We start from the raw sequence: 23,381 nt of genomic DNA, 5'->3' as shown, positions 1-23,381 counted from the left end.
TTTGAAAACAATACAATGAGAACCATACAGTGCTTTCGTCATGTGGACACGAATTAGCAGAGGAGGGGAATTAGAAGACTTTAAAGGACAGGGGCAATGCGTGCTTGCAAAGGATGGAAAAAACAAAAGTAGCAGAAGCATCAAGGATTAAGAATAAAAGTTTCCTGGATGTCAGCTTCAAATCCTGCTGAGGGTTAAGTCTGGGGCTGTCTTTTTACTTCCTTCTGTGTCTCTAATTAATTAGTGTCTTTCTCTTGTTCCGTCACCAGGAAATCTAACTTGCATGCACAAATAAATCATCCTTGGCTCTGTCGATGTCACTGCTAAACAAGCATGATGGGTTACACACTTCCTTTCACTCCAATTGAACAAAAACTTTCTCACTGAAATATTTAACAAGAAAAGTAATAGTTTTGTTTGTTCATTTGTTTTTTTGTTTGTTTTGGGGGCACAATACCTTAAAGAATATCCAGTTCAACACTTCAGTTTTGTAAATGAAGAGATAAGACTAAAATGATAAACTGGTTTTACTGTGTTGTTAATAACATGGTAGGGATTACAACCTGGGTGTTTAGGGAAACTCTTAGCCCAATTCCCCTATAAAGCAAAAAGGCCCCTAATCGTACCAGAAAATTAATGCATCACTTCTCTCAAGGGCTGTCAAACTGTAAACAGTAAGTTGTAAACTGTTTTCCATGATACTTACATAAGCCACATGAAGATATGTGTGCATTTGACCCAGAAACTTGAAGTGCATATATTACAACAAATGAAACATGACGTATCCACAGAATTCTCAGGAGAATCTTTCTATCCAGAAATCACACTTGCTTCATGTTTTAATGTTGTTGTTAGAGAATAAGAAGGGACTTGCCCAGCTCAGTGAACCTGCTTTCAACAAGGTAAAATAATTATAACTGGATGTCACCGCTGCTCAGCCTTCCTGTCCCTCAGGGAATTCGATGGGCTCAGAAATAAACATTCACCCCATGAAGCTGTGACCTTATTGTGCCCTCCATGTTTGGCTATGGATTGTAGGCAAATCCCTCTGTTATACCTGTGCCCCACTTCACTCCCCTGGGTACCTCAAAAAAAAAAAAGAAAAAAGAAATAATTTAGAACTGTTTAGAAATGGTGGGAATTGCTCACTTTGGTAGCACATATACTAAAATTGAAATGATACAGAGAAGATTAGCATGGCCTCTGTGCAAGGATGACATGCAAATTTGTGAAGCATTTCATATTTTTAAAAAAATGTATAAAATAATAAAAACTAAAAAAAATTGTGACAATAAAAGCATCTCATTAACAGGAGGTTGAAACTAAATTCTCAAGTGGACAATATAGACAGATGGTTGCTGTTGTTGTTGTTTTTTCCATGTAGTGGCACCCACACTCTTAATGACTCCGTAATATGAAAATACCATTAAGTATCAAGGCATTATAATATATATTTTTAAATGTAAAATAGGTCTCAAGTTCAGTAAGCAAGTGTATTAGTCCATTCTCACACTGCTAATAAAGACATATCCGAGACTGGGTAATTTATAAAGAAAAGAGATTTAATTGTCTCACAGTTCCGCAGGGTTGGGGAAGCCTCAGGAAATTTACAATAATGGCAGAAGTGGAAGCAAACATGTCCTTCTTCACATAGCAGCAGCGAGGAGAAGTGCAGAGTGAAGGTGATGGGGGAAGCTCTTTATAAAACCATCAGATCTTGTGAGAACTCACTCACTGTCACAAGAACAGCATGGACATAACCATCCTCATGATTGAATTACTTCCCACCATGTCCCTCCAACAACACATGGGATTATGGGAACTACAATTCAAGATGAGATTTGATTGGGGACACAGCCAAACCATGTCAGTAAGTATAACCTAAGACCTAGATTTCTGGCTTCTCTAGTTCATGGCGACAGCTGCTTTGGGACTTAATGCAAGGAAAAAAAAAATCCATTTGGTTATGGTGTGCTTCAATCTACCTGATCTAATAACTGTAGGTCCCAGTGGAAATTCATACTGTGGATGTATTATCCAGAAGAAAAGAAGTTAATAAAAGATTAGTGATGTACCTCTCAGTAATAAATGTATTGAACATTAATTTCCTTTCAAATATTGGAATCATATTAAAAATCTTGGCATTTTGTAGCAAGATGTAATACCTATGTTATATGAATCCACTAAGAATAAGAAATCAGACTCTGAAATGCTTGCTAAATTAAAGTTCTACAAATGGCATTATGAGGTAAAATTCAGTATATGGAAAGTGATTGAATTAAGCCAATATCTTTAAAATAAAAGAATTTACTATAAAACTTCCAAAATGAAAGTCTGCCCTAACTCCCTATTGGAGGGTAAAAAGGTGAACTCCATTCATCCAGTTTTTTGAAAACACCAAATTTCATGGTTTTTCTTCCTTCTCAGAAGAAGCTATTCTTGCAGGTGACAGAGGGAGAAGCTTTTATGAGGAGAAACAGAAATTGTTCAATGAATGGCTTAATCATTCCTAACTTGAAGACGCTGACCTTCCAACTAAGGTCACAACTGGCTGAAATTCATAAAGTCAAGTTAAATCAATACGACAAATATGTTTTATCTTTTACCGTGTATCAGGTAGTGGGCTAGGCTCTGGTGGAAAAGAAAGTTGGTCACAAGTTAAATTGTTAAATATATGTATTATTGAACTCTGAAAATAAATATACCTCTTAATGTACCTGAGCTTTATCTGAGTCTCCTCTAACTTTTAAGATTTTCATGATATGGAGAAAAAAATACAAATACTTTAAACACATATTTAGACCATGCTGTTAAAAGATAAAAACCACTAGAGATATAGTATTAAACAAAATTATGCAACATAATAATAAATGTGTTGCTAGCATTTATTGAGAATTTACCATGTGCCAGATACTGGGCTAAATGCTTTATCTGATTTAACTCATTTAATCTCCATTTTAGCCCTATAACTAGAGTAATATTAAAAATATATTACACTTAAAAATGTGTAGCAGAGAATATTGTTTCGATCAATAATGAATGAATGAATTGTCCTCACTTCAAAAAGAAGAAACTGACTTACAGGTCTGTCTTGTCATAGTCATCCAGCTAGCAAGAGATCAAACCTTAATATGGTATAGTAAACACCATGGTAGAAACATACACATATTCACATGAAAGTACAGAGAAAGGGTTTCTAACCTAAAGTGGGGAGGAGGAGAAACTTATAAAGAAAATGAAACTTCATATTATCTCTTCCCAAATAAGGGTTATGTTCTACTTCTCAGAGAGCATGTTGATAATAATTTGCATTTGTCACTCTGTGCTAATAATTTGCTCATGTGGCTTCTTCCCTGATTAAACCGTTAGTCCCCTAAAGGTGGTAATATGTCTCAATCCATCTTTATCTTTCGAGAACTTTGAATCATATCTTGTACAGTATAGGATCTGATAAAAGTTTGTTCACTGAATAAATGACCCACGAGAGACAGTACCCTTGATAAACTATTAGATCAAATCAGTACTGAAAGATGGCTTCCTAGTCTTGGGAGTATTTTCCAACACTTTACTAAGAACAAACTACTTTGTATGAAGCTCATGACTTACAACATCATTGTATTTTCTCCTGTATGCATAAGGTCATAAGAAAATTCATCTTTCATACCATATATGATTACCTAGGAAGATGGTCAAGGACTGAGAGATATTTGTCACATATATGGGTTTTATTTTATGATTTAATGGCAGGATTCCATTGGTATTCATCAACTAATAAAATTTACCCAGCTATGCACAGTGAGTTGTTTATTGAATACAGCAAGATTGATTTTAGCAGTTTTGGCAGGTGAAAATTAAAACCATGCTTGCTTTGTTCCAATGCTTGGTAATATGCAAAGTAACAAAGGAACTAGAAGAGAAGCAGTTCATGTATTTCCTGAAGTCAGAGGTCAAGGGTTGGTTCACACTACCATTTCATTGCTCATAAAATATAAAATAATACAGCAAAGTTCCTCATGAGACTGGCAGCTGTTATTATTGTAGCAAATTATATTTGAAAACAGTGGCCTTTTTCGGAGATGGATTTAGCTGTCATTATTGTCATGAGTATGCAAAGATTATACAGAAACCAGCAATTAATACTTAACAAGATGAAATGAAAATGACAAATGAAGCTCTGCCTTGATCTTTGCTGAATTAACATTCCAGGCATGTGGTCATCTTGAAGCTTTAACTCACAATGATGGGTCAGTTTCCTATAGATTCAGAACTGTTGTTGGGATCTTGGAATTCATAAAGGAATACATACTTAGCACATCACCTTGCCTTTCCATTAGTCTATTTCAATTTGTTAAAGGATAGCTACTGAGAAACTGGCTGCCCTTTTCGACAGTATGATATTTTTGGGGAATGAATAAATCTTCAAGGCATGATAGAAAAGATGAATAACAGTGGGATCCCCTTATCCATAATTTAGTTTTCCTCAGATTCAGTTACCCACGATCAACTGCAATCTGAAAATATTAAATGAAAATTTCAAAAAATAAACAATTCATAAGTTTCAAATTGTACACTCTTCTGAGTGGGGTAATGAGTAGTGTAATGAAATCTTGCACTGTCCCCCACCGTCCTGCCTGGGATGTGAATGATCTCCCTGTCCAGCATATACATGCTGTATGCATCATGGACCTGCCCGTTAGTCACTTAGTAGCCATCTCGGTCATCAGGTCAACTCTCTTGGTATACTAATGCTTGTGTTTGTGTTCAAGTCATCTTTATTTTACTTAGTAATAGCTCCAAAGCACGAATGTAGTGATGTTGGCAATTGTGAGAAACGCCAAAGAGAAGCAGTGTTTTCCTTAAATAAAAAGGTGAAAGTTCTCAACTTAATAAAGAAAAAAAACCCACATGTTGAGATTGCTCAAATTGGAGGTAAGAATGAATTGTCTGTCAAATTGTGAGAGGGGGAAAAATTTGTGTTAGTTTTGCTGTTGGAAAGTTACTGTCACAGTACATGATCAGTGCTTAGTAAATATGGAAAAGGCATTAGCATGAATAGAAACATGTTCTGATTGACTGTAATGGGGTTCAGTACTATCTGTGGTTTCAGTCATCCACTTGGGGTCTTGGAACATATCTCCTGCAGATAACTGGAGACTACTGTAGTACAATCTATGTCTAGAGGTTATCAAAAACATAGAAAACACAATTATCAGTTTACAGATTTGTGTCTAAATCTAGTATCTGATGAATTGATGAATTGTTGAATATGACAATTGATGAATATGTTGTATAAAACACAATGAGTTTCAAGGTGATATATCTCTGTTTTTTTTAAAAAAAATCAGCAGTGTTTTTTTAAATTGACATATGATATTTGTACCTATTTATGAGGCTATGTGATATTTTGTTACAGGAATAAAATGTAAGATTATCATGTCAGGATATTTAAGTTATCCATCACCTCCAGAATATGATCACCTAAAGTAGAAGTCCTCCCTTCAAATTATTTTAAAATATACAATACATTGTTGTTAACTATCATCCCCCAACTCTGCTATCAAGCATTACAACTTATTCCTTCTATCTAACTGTATATTTGTGCCCACTAACCAACATTTTTTTTCATCTCCTCAACCTCATTGATTTCATTTGGTCTGTTTTTGCTTTTGTAAAAAATATTAGCAGTTTTCAATGATAACCAAAGTAAAATTCATCTGTTGGAAATCCAAAGGAATATGCTCCACTTTTCTTTCCTTTTTCCTCGGGAATAGCAAAGAGCATATTGGCTATCTGCTTCTTTGACTTCTTCAAAATTGCCTTAGGAATTCTATCCTAATGCATTTCTATGCAAATATATAAATTAAGGCACAGTGCATATGAGACAAATGAGGGAAATTCTACAGAAAAAAATTAGCTTGTGTACTTAAAAAGGTGTCAAGATCATGAAAGACTAAAAGCATTTTTAAAAGGCTTAAATTCATCTCCAAAAAGGGGGAATGGTTGGGTTGAATACATAGCTACCAAAGACATTTTTAGGACAATTTTCAAAATTTGAGTATGGATAGTGTGTTGGACAAGAGCATTATATCAATATTAAGTTTTCTGATTTTGATTATTTAACTGTGGTTATGTAAATAGTGGCTTTTCTTTTAGGAAATATACTCTGAAGTATGTAGGATAAAAAACTAATGTCTCTAATTTATCCTCAGGTTATTGAGATAATTCACTCTCAAATAATTCAGAGAGAAAGTATGCCTGAGAGAGTGCATGGGTGAACACAAAATGATTTAATAAAATAGATTCACTACATGTTAACAATTGACGAATCTAAGTAAAGGATATGCATTTTTGCACTATTCTTGTAATTCTTCATAAATTGAAAATTATAACTTAAAAATTATGAAAAGATAACTTTGCATAGTAGTAAAATTAAAAATAATATGATTTCAAAGATAATCATAATAATCAGGATAATACTTTGCATTTGTATATTAATTGACGATTATATTAATAAATTTTCCAAATATGTGATGTGACTTTATTCCTGAAACAACTCTAAAATTTTAAATACCTTTATTCCCATTTTAAAGATGAAAAAACTTGGAAACAGAACTATTCCAGTGCTTTAGTTTAAAAGATTTTGATTTGTAGTCTTTTCTGTGGTAACTACACCACAAACTGTGCAAACTGCCCTTATTCAAGTCATGAGGCAAGCCTGTGGTCTGTTCTGTGCTCACTAACCAGCTGTCAAGCTGTAAGAATTTGGGTGGTTGCAGATCAGGAAGCAGCTCTATAATTCAGAATCAATCTTCTAAGTTGTCTTGTCTCTATTTTCATAGCATGTCATTGGTTTTCATTCCAAAGTTGTGCTAGCTCTTCCTGGCATAATTGATGGTGCAGGTGCACGGTTTTAGGAAAGAAACCATGGGAAATCCTATTGGGTTGTGCTGTGTTACAAATAGAAAAAAATCAATGTTAGACAAGTAGAATTGAGAAAATCATGAGGGAAATAAATTTTATTTTCATGCTTTCAAGAATTACATCTAAAAGTAGGTATTTTATTTGGAAAGGTATAGATGTTCTTTAGGGAAAGAAAGGAAGAAAGGGAGGAAGAGCTATGATTTCATATTTCCAGAATTTTATTTCACTAGAATGTAAGATTTGTCTTCTGAATTTAGACGCATTTTTCTTTATTTTAAAATTACCTATTTCTGATTCTTCATGTGTAGTCAAATATTCTTAAACAAATAGCGTGTTTAAAAAAATAATCTGTAGACCACAGCTTTAACATTTCTAAGTAGTGTTCATTACACATCCAGGAAAAATAAAAGACACAACGTAAGTGCTAAATATGTAAGTTTCAGTGTTATAAATGATTAGGTGATTCATTCTTTCATTGAGCAAGTATTCATCAATTCATAGAGAAGGAGAAAAGCATGAAGGCTGAAAGCATGTAATTTGGAGCCAGACTATTTGGGTTCAAATATAGGACCCTGTTTCGTGATTTTTGAGAACATTTCTTAATATCTCCAAACTTCAATTTCTTCATTAGTAAAATGGAGAGAATGACTGAACCTACCTCAAAGGGAGGTTGCAATGATTAGAAGTAAACATATATGTGAAACACTTAGAACAATGCTCAGCACATTGTTAGCATTTAATAGATTTTGTTTGCTATTATTCAAAGTGTAATCTGAGAAATATTCATTGAGCATCTAGTATGATCCAGGTAATCCATAGTAAAGCATGGGACTATGCAGTTATTTGGGGAATAAAGAAATGATTCAGAAGAAGATTCTGCCTTAGTATGTGCTTTAGTTATCTAGTGCCATATTCGCAAACTTAGCAGCAAACTTAGCAGCTAAATAATAAATACTTATTATTTTACAGTGTCTTTAGGTCAAGAATTCAATAACTTAGCCTCTACCTCAGCTGAGGTCTCCTCTGAAGGCTTAACTCAGAGTACTCACTTCCAAGCTCACTCATGGTTTGCGGTCAATGTTCAGTTTCTCGCAAACTGTTGGACTGAGGGCCTTACTTCCCCCACTGGGTGGTTGGCTTGAGGCCTCTCTCAGCTTGCTACATGAGCTTCTCCAAAGGGAAGTTCACAATATGACAGCTGGTTTTTCTCAGAGTGAGACAGTGAGAGGTCAAGGGAGGGCCCACAGAAGGAAGCTACAGTCTCTTTGTAATCTAATATTGAAAATGATATCCCACAATTTTTATGTATTCTGATTAGAAAGGAGTCACCAGTCCAGCCCATACTCAAGGGTGGCAAGTACATTAGTGGTCTTCCAGTACGGAAGAAAAGATGTAGCTAAATAATCCCAACATGAGGTAGGGGGTAACAGAGAAGAGAAAAGGTTTCTCCATAAGAGAATCTCGACATGCCAAACAGAGAACCTGAGAACACACCACTGTATTCTTTTAGGTTTATCTACACTGGTGAGGAAAATTACTGAACATACTCTAATAATCCTTATCATTCTACTACACACCATAAGTCTCATGCACCAGATGCTCCAAAAAGGTTCATATAACTCAAAACACACCCTGACAGAAATAGGCCTCATTGGGATATAATTGTGGGAAGAGTAACATTTATCTGATGTTGCCTACTCAGAACAGTAGAATTTTGCTGATAAAGGTGCTACTTAGTACAGGTGCAGATTGAAGCGTACCACAATATACCACTTCAAAATATGTCTGTTTGGCATACAGATTATTTTGACTAAAGGCAATTGAGGACCAGTAATATAGAAAAAGCTCTTTAGCGCCCGCTAACTGCCTAAACTAGAGTATACATTTCCTCTTTTGCAAAAGAAATTTACATTTATAAATGGAGTTTCTATTTATAAAAATGTCTTTTTACCAGAAAGAAAGCTACGCTTCGAGACCACTCTTACCACCCAACTGATAGCTGCATAACAACAACAAAAAGCAACAACAACAAAAAAACCCTGATTTACCACACCTTCCTCTCCTTCACTTCTTCCAACTTGCTTCCCTCATCCTGAAGCTCAAAACCATTTTCCCCTTGTTTAGCCTAAAGATGGTATATAAGCTTCAAGCATCTGGCCGCATCCTAGTGTTTTCATTTCCTTGTGAATTATGTACATAGTAGTTTCACCAGAATAGTTTCCTGAATTTACCAATTTCCTTGTTTTAAAAGTTTATACGTTTGGCTTGCTAGTTGTATTGAATATCTACTACCACTTCTTTCGCAATGGACTGATTTCCTATAGAATGGCCAGAAGTAATTTTGAAGAAATCTTTATATCTAATGTGCCAAATATAAAACAGTAAAACGATCGCGGAATTTAAGCCCAATTTTTTGTTTTTTAGTGGTTCCCTTGGGGGGCAGGGAGTGGAAGGCAGAGTATAATGTTTTTCAGCATTACCTGAACACTTTTAAATCTTGAATTAAAAGTTCTATTTTTTCCCATGCGTATATATTGGCACAAATAATTCTGGTGCCAATAAATCTTATTCCTTATTCCCCGCTAACTTGAGAATTACTTAAGAATTATTGTAACCACTTCTGTTCTGCTGTTTGCATATAGTTCTGAGTTTATCATGGAATCCTAAGGGTTTCATTCTGCTTTAGAATTCTATTAGTCTTTGACCTCTTGAGCTTCAGACAAACATTCTTCTAGTGTTCCTAAGAAACATCGTTCTCTCCCCTGGAGCCACGGTTTGAAGTCACAGAGTATGATCCTGACAAGCAAAGCCTCCTCTTTGACCTGACTTCTGGAGCCAGGATTGCCCCTCTTCTAGCCTCTGCTTTTCCAAAGGGTTGACTTTACTTGTCTCAGTCCTTTCAGTTTCCAGCTTAAGGCTTAATGCATTCTAGAACTGCATTTTCAGGGTAAAATAGGAAAGATTTATTCACAGTTATCGTGTTTACACAAATGCAAAGACAGGATAAATCATTCATTTACTAATGTTTCTCCTCACTCTGGGCATTAACAATGACCTCTCCATCATAAAACAAAGTAGATTAATTCAAGCCAGAAGAAAAAATCTCCATTTCAATTATTTAAGTGAAGGTTTGAACTGTGCTTATATTAATAAGATAATATTTCAATTTACCACTTAACTTATGAAGCCAGAACTAACAATAAATAAATAAACAAACAGAATGTGGATGAAGGTAGAATATAGTGTTTATTCCTTCTTGGATATAAATATAAATTCTGCCAGGTGTCATCATTGCCAGTAATTACAGAATTTAAAAACAATAAAATTCCACTGGAAAAAATCCAGTCCTATATTATTTTTACTTCAATGTAAAACTGCTTTATGTAGCCTTATAAAATTCCAACTAGCCACTACCTTTAATTTTAGTAATTTACAATTTTATAATTTCTGTACCATGCTTAAAATATTGCTTACTCTAATTAGTTTATGGTCAACAGTATCTTTAATTAGAAATATTGGTAATCTGTCCAGTGAAGCATTTTATTGAGTGTGTTTATGGTTCCAGGATGATTATCTAATGAACAGGATGATAAAAAGTACCATTAAGCAGAAATAAAATAGAATACCCATCAGGGCAAAAGCATTTTTTTCTCTATAAAAGAACAATTTGTGCTTATAGTATTTAGAATACAGTATTAAAACTATACATAAATTGATGAATGTATTTTTGAAATTCTATTGATAGTGAGTAACTGATATTATGATTTGGTTCTGACAGTTAGATGTGGAGTCTAGGATGAAGGACACAGAGCTATCAAAAAAATGACCAATCCACTAAAAAATAGTTCAGATGGCATCAATAATATTGCTGAAACAAAATTTATATGAATAATATAGAAAAGTTATGTTACAAAAGGACTGGCAGTCTGTGTTTAATAAGGAATTCACTGTTGGGGATGGGGGAAAATCAGCCTGAGTTTCCTTCTCAGTACTCTTGCCAAGCGTGTACATTAAAACAGGTGGTGGTTATTTACAATCTATATTTTATTTAGATGGTTGTGTTTTCATTATCAACCTTTATCCTCTGAAATATTTGTAAGCATTTCCTATATAATTGCATTCAACATTGATTCTTGTATTCTATGGCATTGACAAATGTATACCTACTGAAATTTTAAAGCTAGAGTACATAATGTCTAGCAATGTTTATACTAAGGCTTACATGGCATCAGAAAACATTTAAACTAAGACAGGAGATATATTTGAAACTCTATATAAGTTTTTAGATAGAAAATCATGTATATTGAAAAATGTATACATCTAAAGTAAGATGGCTAGCTAGTGCTTCTACTATCAGATAGATCTTCATAATGTTTGTGCACATAAAAAATGATCAGACTTCTGAATTCTCAATGTCTTCATCACACACTTATTAATCAACTCAGGTATTGCACTGGTTCTTCACTTTCTAGGAGGATAGGAGATCACAGTTTCTTTTCAAAATTTGGTTACAGCTATGGAAAGTCCCTATAGAAAAATGTACATGCACACAGGTAGTTAAGGAGAATGGTTGGTCTCCTGGAGCCATTCATAAACCCCCTAAGGAATTTAGGAAGGTTAAACAGGGAATAGCTATAATATTAACTGTCAATCAGCTTTCTAAGAAGGTTAGGTATCTTCAAATGTAAAATGGTAATAATAATCCTTTCTTCATGGAGTTGAGAATATTCTTCATGATTAGTTGTAGTGTTTGGAAAAGATCCTACATATAATAAATATAAAACACATTGTAGATTTTAAGAAAGAAATGTATTAGTGGAATTTTGTTGTTCTATTTTATTTGCTATCAATTTTTTAGTACTATTAGCATTCCAAAAACTGAGGAAAGACTGTTTTTAAACACAAATCACTCTTTTAGTATATTCAACAAATCTTTCTCTAGTATTTTTGTTTTATTCTTTTATATTACTTTTCAACTGTACACATGGTTTTGGTTTAATATTTTGATTCACCTTAAGATCACTAAATTTGAATGATTTTTTACATATTTGAACATAAAATGGTTCCTAAATTTATAACGACAATAAAGATAAATCCATTGGGTACCTTTGGAGGTTGCTAGAGAAGTAATGTATCAATCTGAAAATGGATACAAGAGGAGAAGTAATCAAGCATTTAACCTAACTATCCTACAAAATTTGTACCACAGGATAATTGTTCTCTTTATAGAAGTATTCTAGCTAATACATAAATAAGGAATGATAGAAATAAAACACTTTAATTTTGTAATACTCTTATGAAATACAGTCATCTCTCTTTAGCCATAGGGAATGCATTCCAAGACCCCCAGTGGATGTCTGAAACCGCAAACAGTACTGAACATGACTGCAGTCAGTTTTAACACACTTCTTGTCATGTCTTCCAACCATAAATCTAATGTCTTTCCCACTTTTAGTGCTTATCTCATATTGTGGCTGTAACTTTTGCAGTTTGAAGTGCAAAGCAAAAGTAGTAAAAAAAAAAATTTCCCACTTCACAGTTTGACAGATATAACACTCATTCCTTCCATAGATCTTAACAACTTCAGCATAAGTTTTTTTCTTTCTTTATTAATTGGAGAATTTTCACCTTTTCACTTTAAGGAAGCATTTTATGGCTTCTCTTTGGCATATCCAAATTGTCAGCATCATTTAACTTGCGCTTTTAGACTATTACTAAGTAAAATAATGATGACCTAAACACGAGCACTAGGATACCACAACAGTTGATCTGATAACAAGATGGCTACTGAGTGGCTAACATACAAGCAGCATAAGATGTGCTGGACAAAGATATGATCCACATTCCAGGCAGAACAGAGCTGGAAGGCACGGACAACACAACATTTCATTACTCTACCCAGAATGATGGACAATTTAAAATTTATGAAGTTTATTTCCAGAATTTTTTATTTAATATTTTTTGGACTGCCGTTGACCTATACTGAAACTGCAGAAAGCAATACTGGGGATAAGGGTGGACTACTGTAATGAATCCAGGCAATTCCCAAAATCAACTCTAATAAGATAAATAGAGAGGCAGATGGAAAAATAAAAGATGATACATGCCTCTTGACAGAAATACACAATACACCTATAAAGTATTCTTGTCAAAAATTTGAATCTAAACAGATTAGGACTCTGGATTTAAGAATTATTTTACAGAGGACACAGAGGTCAGGCAAAGATTTTAAATAATACCATTAGGATGGAAGCAGAAACAACTGCACTGTGAAAAACTCTACAAAACAAATGAACAGCTTCTTTGAAAATAAATCTCAGAGGAGGACAACATGGGAGGGGAACCTACAGAATAAAAACAAATGATGATCTATCAATCAAAATCAATGTGTAAATCTACCTTGTTTGTATGAGTCTATCAAACCAACAGTCAAGCAAAGAAATATTTGATGATATCAAGAAATTTTTTAGAGTTTTAACCTCAATTGTCATGAATCCCTTCCCAGATAATCCCATCAACCAAGAAAGAGTAACTTGTAACAGGAGAGGAGATGGGAGGTCATCCTATGCTCACACAGACTTTATCACAGCCTATCACCTATTTATCTGAGGGGCCATTTGTCTTTTCCAAAAATCTTTTATTCTCCCCTAAGTTGCCAAAATCTCCCCTCCCCTCTCCTCTGGGCATGTATAAGCTTCTAGATGTCGCTGGATTTTGGGGTATTCACTTTTGTTGTATGTGATGCCCCCATGCATGTAATAAAATTGTATAACTTTTCTTCTGTTCATTTGTTTTTGTTTCTATTTTTAAAAACTTTTGTTTGTTTTTCATTGATACATATTAGATGTACATGTTTTTAAGGCAGATGTGATAATTTGATACATTCATATAGTCAAATCAAGGTAACTGCGATACCCGTCACCTGAAATATTTATCTTTTCTATGTGCTACAGATACTTGAATTATTCTTTTCTAGATATTTTGAAAAGTACAATTGATTAATGTTAACTATATTCACTCTGCTAATCTATTGAATACCAAGTCTTATTTCTTGTAAGTGTATATTTCTACCCATTATTCAACCTTTTTTCTGTCAATTTAATTGGTAGCCTAGTCGAAGAACCTAGAAGGGTGGAGGGAAGCCATCTTTCACTTGCCTACAGCACATAAATATGTATATGATTATATATTATTGCAAACGAGACAAAGTAAAGGTAAGGTAAGACAAAAATAACAATTTCAAAATGGAATCTATTATTGAAGGCTTCCTTTAAATTTCAGGGTAGATTAAACAAGAATCAAATTTACCAGGAAAATTGGGGTGAATTGGGAGACATTCATGAAAATAGGTTGTATCATTTTTCTGTATATAATTTTCTTGTCCTTATGCTTTGAATGGAAATTGCTGCATTGGGCCTTCATTTACACAAATGTGCTCTATTTATGTATGAGTTAGATGATGAAATAAGTGCCTGAAGCTTGAATGTTCAGGTTAATCAGAATACTAAACGGTCATTAAAAAATAACCACACTCAAAGTGTCTTAATTATGTATAGATGTTGAGTTGGTGGGAGGTCCCAGTTGACATAGGACTCTGTCCTTGGCCAAAGTCTGTTCAACATGACCTAAATAAGGCCCAAGAGTAGTAGTTCATTATTTTATTTTATTCTACATAGTGAAAAAAACACTGCATTCTCTACATTCAGACTTATTCTTAATTTCTGGAAATAAAATTGGTAATAAATAAATAAAACAAATAAAAAATAAAGTACAATAAAATAAAAATAAATAAAACAAAAATTGTTAATAAATAAATAAAATTGCTAATAAATAAATGGTAATAATTTCTGGAAATAAAATTGGTAATAATAATGAAATGTTATTGTACAAATAAATTTAAGAGAAATTATAATTTAGCAATGGAAGTATGGATAATTCTTATCTGAAAGGAAGTGCATGCATTTAAGAGTTTATTTTTATACAAAATAGAAGCGTAAAGTTTATGACTATTTTATCTTGCTATCCAAGGAACCAAAGAAACTAAAACCTAATTTATAATGATAAAGTTAAATAAATCAAAGAACCAAAAGTATTATTTGTCCAGACAATTCCGAGGATATAATGATAACAATGCCTCTTTCCAAATTGTGCACACTCTTCAAATTTTCCAATATAACATCCAAGAAAAGTACTCAAATGAATACAAAATCTATGTCATCAGTGAAATCTAGGAGAGTTTAGGATACCAGCCTTTTCCCAACTCAGATTCCAAAAAGAAATTATCATTATAGTCAATAAGAGAATGCAGACAATAGGAATATTTACCATTATAGTAAAACAAATAATGCGGCTGGTAAACCCACAGAGAAAATTTCTTCACTAGAGACAAGTTCTCAGAGAGAGGATAAATACAGAAATAGATCAATAAGGCAGGGGAGAAAAGAGAGATTCAACATTACTCAGTTATTACCAAAATAAATAGGCAAATGATAAGATATCTAATTTCTTGTAAGAGCCTTGAGGAAAGAAGCAAGCATTCTAATGAAAACAGGGTTGTGTGGAACAAGAATTATATGAACCACATGATAAAAAACTGTCAGAACCAGAATTATTGTCTTAGTCGCAGTGGTAAAAAATATTACCAGTTGATTACTGAGAAAGAACTAGAGAATAGTAGAGCCCACTGCATATCTTTTCTAGTTTGCTGCATATAAACACATAGTAAACTATATTTGTCTCTGTTCATTAAAGAGTAAGGGTTTGATAGCTCTTAACAAATGCTACAACCACCTTCATAATACCTTAAGTAAAAGAACTTCTCTGGTTTAATTGTAGTGTAGGAGAGGAAGAACATTTTTTTCGCCTTGTACTCTCTTAGGTTCACCAGCTGGGCCCATGAATCATATTGACAAGAAACAGATTAAAAAGATGGAAAAAAACAAAAAGCAAAACAAAACAGATTTATATATCTCTAGGGGATATGTTGGTCAAAGAATTCAAAGTTTTATTTAGACTCGAGGAATAAGTATCACTGATCTATTGCACCACATGGTAACTGTAGTTAATAATAATGCATTGCATGTTTCAAAATTGCTTAAGGAGTAGGTTTTGAATGTTCTCATCACAAAAAAATATTATATGGATGTGAAGTGAGAGATATATTAATTAGCTTGATTTAATCATGCCATAATAAATAGATATATCTAAACATCATATTGTGCCCTATAGTTACATAAAATTATTATTTGTTACTTAATAAAATAAAATAAGAGGAATAAGATTTAATGTTTGGTAGCACAATAGGGATGACTATAGTTAATAACAATAACAACATGTATTTCAAAACAACTAAGAGACTGTAATGAAAGGCTCCTAACACAAAGGAATGATAAATGCTTGAGGTAATGGATATCCCAGTAACCCTTACGTGATCATTACACATTGTATGCTTCTATCAAAATATCACATATACCCTGTAAATCTATACAGTGATTTTGTATCCATAATAATTAAAAATTAAAAAGAAAAAAGGATCCAAAACATTTGAAATATTAACTTAAATGGGATCTTTTGAATAAGTTAATAAAAGTATAATTTTTAATTCTAAGAGGATTTACTTGTATTAGTGATTCCTTAACTCCAGTGTGTAAATCTTTGGATAGCTACAAATATTGGAAGGCTATTGTCAAATGTATATTCCTCTTATCTTTTTTAAAGTATATCTTCTTAGAGTTCCCCCCAGGTGAAGAGAATATGTATATAATTAACCATAACTTCTTACATTATCTCTCCCTAGAGGGCTATAATACAAAGGACAGATAATAACAGGTAAATGTCAAGAAAGTGGAGAAGTCAGAACCTTCATATATTGCTGGTGGCAATATATAATTGTGCAGCCACTTTGAAAAACATTTTGAAAGTTCTTCAAAAGTTTAAATGTAAAATTGTTACCATATGATCCAACAATTAGAATTTGGATCTAGCAGACAGAAATTGTTTATGTTTTGTTTCCATGCAAACAAGAAAATCAAAAACATATATCCACAGAAAAACATGTAAACAAATGTTCATATCAGCATTAGTCATAAAAGCCAAAAGTGGAAAAAACCAAAATGTTATTAATTAAGGAAGGGATAAATCAAATATGGGATGTTTACATAATGGAAAATTATTTGGCCATAAAAATTATTGGCCATAAAAAGAATGAAGTCCCAATGCATGCTACTACATTAATGAACATTGAAAATATTATGCTAAGTAAAAGAAGACAGTCACAAAAGATGACCTATTATATTATGCAACTTGTATGAAATGCCCATAATAAATAAATCCATACAAAAAAAAGTAGATCAGTGGTTGCCAGGGACTAGGAGGAAGGAAGAATAAAGAGGGATCCTTAAAAGTGTGGAGTTTCCTATTGGGGTGAAGAAAATGTTTTAAATTAGACTGGACATGGTGGCTCACACATGTAGTCTCAGCACTTTGTGAGGCTGAGGCAGGCAGATCGCTTGAGGCAAGGAGTTCCAGAGTAGCCTGGCCAATGTGGCAAAACCCTGTCTCTACTAAAAATACAAAAAAATTAGCTGGGCGTGGTGGTGCATCCCTGTAATCCTAGCTTCCCAGGAGGCTGAGGCATGAGAATCACTTGAACCTGGGAGGCAGAGGTTGCAGTGAGCTGAGACCATGCCTGGACAACAGAGTGGGACTCTAAAAAAAGAAGAAGAAAAAAGAAGATATTCTAAAATTAGATAGTGATGACAGTTGAACAACTATGTGAACATACTAAAACACAATTATACATTTTTAAATGGTGAATTTTATGATATGTGAATAAAGGTGTTTTAAAAATTAACCTTATAATAGCTGATATAGTTTGGATCTGTTTTCCCCCTGAAATGTCATGTTGAATTTTAATCCCTAGTGTTGGAGGTGGGGTCTGGTGTGAAGTGATTGACTCATGAGGGTGGTTTCTCATGAATGTTTCAGCACCGTCCCCCAGAGCTGTTCTCATGATGAAATTCTCACGAGATCTGGTTGTTTAAAAGTGTGTAGCCCCTCTCCCCACCTCTGGCACCTGCTCTGGCCATGTAAGATGTCCCTGCTTCCCCTTCACCTTCCGCCATGATTGAAAGTTTCCTGAGGCCTCCCCAGAAGCAGAGCCAATGCCAGCATCATGCTTCCTGTACAGCCTGCAGAACCATTAGCCAGTTGAACCTCTTTTCTTTATAAATTACCCAGTCTCAGGTATTAGTTTATAGCAAGGCAAGAACAGACTAATATAAGAGTTAACTTTTTTCTTTCTTTTAATGACAGAGTAAGCCTTCAGTGATGGACAGATGTCACTGGAAAGGATCTGTCAAGGCACCAGGACATCAGCATAAGCACCTGCAAATATGCTCTGATTTTTCTTTATATGTGGTAAGATGTAAACACAAAATAATTATTAGTAAGTGTCTCAAAAATACAAAGGAGTGAGTAATCACTGAAAAATGGTTTACATAAAATAGAATTTTGAAAGCTACAATTAGTAAAGAAAGAGAAAAGATGTTAAAATCAAGGGAAAAGGTATACTCCAGACCACAGAAATTAAGATATTAAGAAGTTCAGATGTTAAGGCTGCTTAACTTTGTAAGAATAAAACACTTCTATTTCACAAATACAAAACACTCAATTAATCTTATTGAATTAAGTAATAAAAAGTAATTCACTATACTTCTCAAACATGAATGGACTTCAACATATTTTCTGTATCATACTCATAAAATTTTTCTTGGATGCCAATTAAAAATAAAAATATTACTTTATCTTTGAATTGTCAAATATTATATAAAATGTAGTATTTTATTAATAATTTAATTTCGATAAAGTGATATTTATCTCTGTATGTTTATTAACCTTTTACAGAGAATAGCAGGTATTTGATTAATTATTGAATAAATAAATGAATTAAAAATGAGAATTTAAATATGCAATGTATTTCCATTATGATATTTTTAAATTAGCAAATTAGAAATTTTATTTCTGTCTGTTAGACCCAAATTTCCAAATAATGATTAACTAGGAGCAATTGACAATTTACATTGAGTAAATTACATTATCTTGATCATTGAAACCCTGAAAAAAAATTCCTACCTAAAAATTTAGATTACCCTATAGAGAATCAAAAGTTTCCAATTTGGAGGCCATTTTTATATTTAAGTTGGATGTTGGTTAACAATTATTTGGTTTACCTATTTAAATTATCATCTATAGCTTCTGTCATTAGTTCAGTTTCCCTTTTGTAAATTCGGGTTTATGTTAGATAGTACAAAATATTTTGAAGTAAGCTACATCTGTTTCCACTTCTGACTCTATAAAATACTAAATGTGACCTTGGTTATGCTACTTAACTTTTCTCCTACATTCATTACAAATGAAAAATAAAGAGAAGAGAAGGAATGTTTAGATCAATATTACGATTATTTATTAAAATTAAAAACCATCACAAAAACCTGACTTGAAATGGATCATAGACTTAAATGTAAAAGCTAAAACTATAAAACTTCTCAAAGAAAACACATAAGAAAATATTTGCAACTTTAGATAGACAAAATAATTTCTTAGGCTAAGACCTGAAGCGTATAAACTACAAAAGAAAAAAATGGATACATTAGAAAAATCAATTATTTAAATTTTAAAAATTATCTTTATGAAAACAAAAAGGTATGCCACAAAATGGGAGACGATGTTCAACAAAAGTCTTGTGTTTAGAATATAGAATGAACTTTATAACTCAATAATAAAAATACAAAGTATCCAATTTTAAAAATTAGGCCAGAGATTAGAAAAGATATCTTCTAAAAATATGTGAAAGGTTAATCATTTCATGAACATATGCTTATTATTAAGGAAATGCAATCTATTAACACATGAGATACTACTATAAATTCTTTAGAAAAGCCAAAAGTAAAAATGATGATAATATCTAGTTCGGGAAGTAATATGTGATGTTTAATAGGCTGATCAGAATGTGAAACTGGACAGCTATATTGAAAAACTGGCAGTTTATTATAGAATTAAACACACGTATACCAAACCAAAAATTCCATCATAGGAATTCCCCAAGAAAAACGTAGATACATGTCCACACTAAGTCTTGTACATGCATATTACAACAGCTTTATTTGTAAATACTCCAAACTGGAAAAAACCCAAATATTTACTACTATCACCTTTTGGATTTTTGTACATGTTATCCCTCTTCTTTGAAAAAGGTTAAATCCCTCCTGTCAACAAAAAACCTACTCATCTTTTAGGCATAAGCCAAAGTTTGCCTCTTGCAAGGAAGCCATCCTTGGTCCCTTTCTAAAATGTGGGTTAGGTTCTTCCTAAGTGATCCAAATGTAGTAGGTGGGACTTGACTCTGGAGACAAGGCCCAGACAATGGACCAAAGTGAGGACGAGCTAAAATAGGTCCAGGGCAGAAGCAACTTTCCATAAGACACACCCAAAAGTGTGCCATGTCAGTTTACCATTGCCATGGAAACAGCCCAAAGTTACTGCTCCTTTCTATGGCAATGACTTCATGACCCCAAAGTTACCACCCTTATCTAGAAACTGCTGCAGAAGCTGACTCTTAATTTGCATGCAATTAAAAGTGAGTATAAATATGAGTGCAGAATTGCCTCTTAGCTGCTATTCTGGGTACACGCCTATGGGGTAGCACTGCTCAGTAAGGACAATACCTCTGCTGCTGCTGTACACTGCCACTTCAATAAAAGTTACTGTTTAACACCACCAGCTGACCTTTAAAATATTTCCTGAGCAAAACCAAGAACCCTCCCATTTGGGGCTTGCCTGTCCTGAATCAGTCTTACAATTCTTATGCTCACTTTCATTGTATATGTTCTACATAGTGCTACAAGTGCCTATTAATCTCTAAGCAATTCAGAATGGGGACTACATGGTGTTTTGTTGCTGATTCTCCAGTCTTTAGAATCATTCCTTTGTTCAACAGATAGTTTGAGTGGCTACTATATGCATGGCAACTGGGACACAGCAGTATACAAAACAAGACCTCTGTGTTACGGGATTGAATACATTCCAGTGCAATACATAGCAAGATCTCTGTTTAAAGGCTTTCAAAACTTGCCAGACTGCTTTCCACAATGGCTGAACTAATTTACATTCCCACCAGCAGTGTATAAGTGCTCCTTTTTCTTTGCTGTCTCGTCAGTATCTGTTATTTTTTGACTTTTTAGTGATAGCCATTCTGACTGGTGTGAGATGGCATCTCATTGTGGTTTTTATTTGCTTTTGATTAGTGATGTTGAACATTTTTTCATATGCTTGTTGGCCACTTGTATGTCTTCTTTTCAAAAGTATCTCTTCATGGCCTTTGCCAACTTTTTAATGGTTTTCTGCTTGTAAATTTGTTTAATTTCCTTATAAATTCTGGATATGAGACCTTTTTCAGATGTATAGTTTGCCAACATTTTCTTCTATTCTCTAGGTTGTCTTTTACTCTGTTGATAGTTTATTTTGCTGTGTTAGTTTAATTAGGCCCCATTTGTCAATTTTTGTTTTCGTTGCGATTGCTTTTGGCATGTTCATCCTGAAATCTTTGTCTAGTCTTATTTCCATAAGGGTATTTCCTAGGTTATCTTCCAGGGTTTTTATAGTTTTAGGTTTTACATTTAAGTCTTTAGCCCATCTTGAGGTGACTTGTGTATATGGTGTAAGGAATTGTTTAATAGATGAACGAATGTGAAAATAAAATTGTAGAGTCAATTGCCAATCCATACAAGAGGCTAGGCTGGGCATGGTGGCTCATGCTGGTAATCCCCAAGACTTTTGGAGGTGAAAGCAGGAGGATCACTTGAGCCCAGGAGTTCAAGACCAGCCTGGGCAAGAAAGTGATATCTCATCTCTACCAAACAAACAAAAGAAAACATAAAAGTGGCTGTATTTAAAATAAAATACTAAAAGGAAGTTAAAACTTCATCTTTTTGAATTTATACTCATTGGAGTTTATAAAATTCAATAATATTTTTGGCCAATACATTACATGCCAACACTTTTACTAAATTTATTTCATCATACAGTATTAAAAATATCATTTTAATTCAATTAATTATATTCAAAAATAGTGATAAGAAGCATTCAAACCATTAAAGTGAAAGTAATATCCTGGAAGCAGAATAAAAATCTACTTGGATTATCTGCCCAATTAAACTTATATCACCTGTAGAATAACAAAACATGTGGATGATGTTTTCAGTGCTTAGTTTTAAAGTAATCTAGAGGTAGTTGAAACTCATAAATATCCTATTAAAATTAATTATAGCACTAACCAATAAAAAACCACAGTTGTTTCAGCATTTATCACAGCATAATGATAATGTCTTTCATCTCCAGAAAGTGAAACCAATATTCATACATAACCCATTAAATGCATTTTGTTAAACTTTAAGGTGCTCATAATTAGCCATCTCTTATACAGTAAAAAATGGCATATTTGAATTATTAAATTTATTTTTCAGGAATCTTCTGTTAAGTCTGGAAATTATACTAAATAACAACCTGTGGGGCTACGAATTCCATTCAGCAAGCTGCTTTCACCTATATGTCGTCACATTTCCAATTTACATATCTTTTAGGACAGCCACTTTTGTTTTGTTTTTGTTTTTCTGAGATGGAGTCTTGCTCTGTTGCCCAGGCTGGAGTGTAGTGGCACGATCTAGGCTCACTGCAGCCTCCACCTCCCAGGTTCAAGCAATTCTCCTGCCTCAGCCTCCCAAGTAGCTGGGATTACAGGTGCACTATCACGTCTGGCTAATTTTTGTATTTTTAGTAAAGACAGGGTTTTGCCATGTTGGCTACGCTGGTCTCCAAGCCCTGACCTCAAGTGATTCACCTGCCTCAGCCTCTCAAAGTGCTGGGATTATAGGCATGAGCCACTGTGCCCAGCTTTTAATATTCGCTTCTGGAAAACAGTAGTATAATGCAAAAATGTTAAAAATTATTTTATGGTTGGATAAGGGGAGATCAAATTCAAATAAGTTTAAAATGTTTTAGATTAAACAAAACTACTATGGTTAATTTACTGAATGAATTCTCAGATCTTTATTATTCTGACATTCTACTGATTGTGAGATAAACACAGAATATCTAGTTTCCATTCAGCTATAGAATCTTGTTTTTGTTTTTTGTTTCTATTTTTTTTTAACACACCACAAATTTTCCACAAAACTGTATTGAGTAACACTGCTTATGTAATTGCAAAATTTCTAAGTAAAATATATCAAACATAAATTTTTTGCAGTACTCATTCTCCTTAGAATATAATACATTTGACCTCAATGGATGTAGTTTTATGGTTTAGACAGAAGTCAGCAAACTTTTTCTTTAAAGGGCCAGATAGTAAAAATTTTGTGGGACATGCAGTCTCTGTCACAACTGTCGACTCAGTTGTATCATGA

At 33.5% G+C, this 23,381-nt stretch overlaps 1 protein-coding gene and 1 non-coding gene across 9 annotated transcripts in view; one reads left to right on the top strand and one right to left on the bottom strand.

The window, feature by feature from the left end:
• NAALADL2 (N-acetylated alpha-linked acidic dipeptidase like 2) overlaps window positions 1–23,381 on the bottom strand; it is a 1,467,871-nt gene that overhangs the window by 427,063 nt on the left and 1,017,427 nt on the right. The window lies entirely within an intron of this gene.
• On the top strand, window positions 1,142–1,248 carry LOC123571950 (U6 spliceosomal RNA). Its single transcript, XR_006696308.1, has one exon. It is a non-coding gene; the product is annotated as a U6 spliceosomal RNA (small nuclear RNA).

Source organism: Macaca fascicularis, chromosome 2 (assembly GCF_037993035.2).
Source record: "Macaca fascicularis isolate 582-1 chromosome 2, T2T-MFA8v1.1".
Lineage (NCBI taxonomy): Eukaryota > Metazoa > Chordata > Mammalia > Primates > Cercopithecidae > Macaca > Macaca fascicularis.
This window is presented reverse-complemented; position numbering and strand designations above follow the sequence as displayed.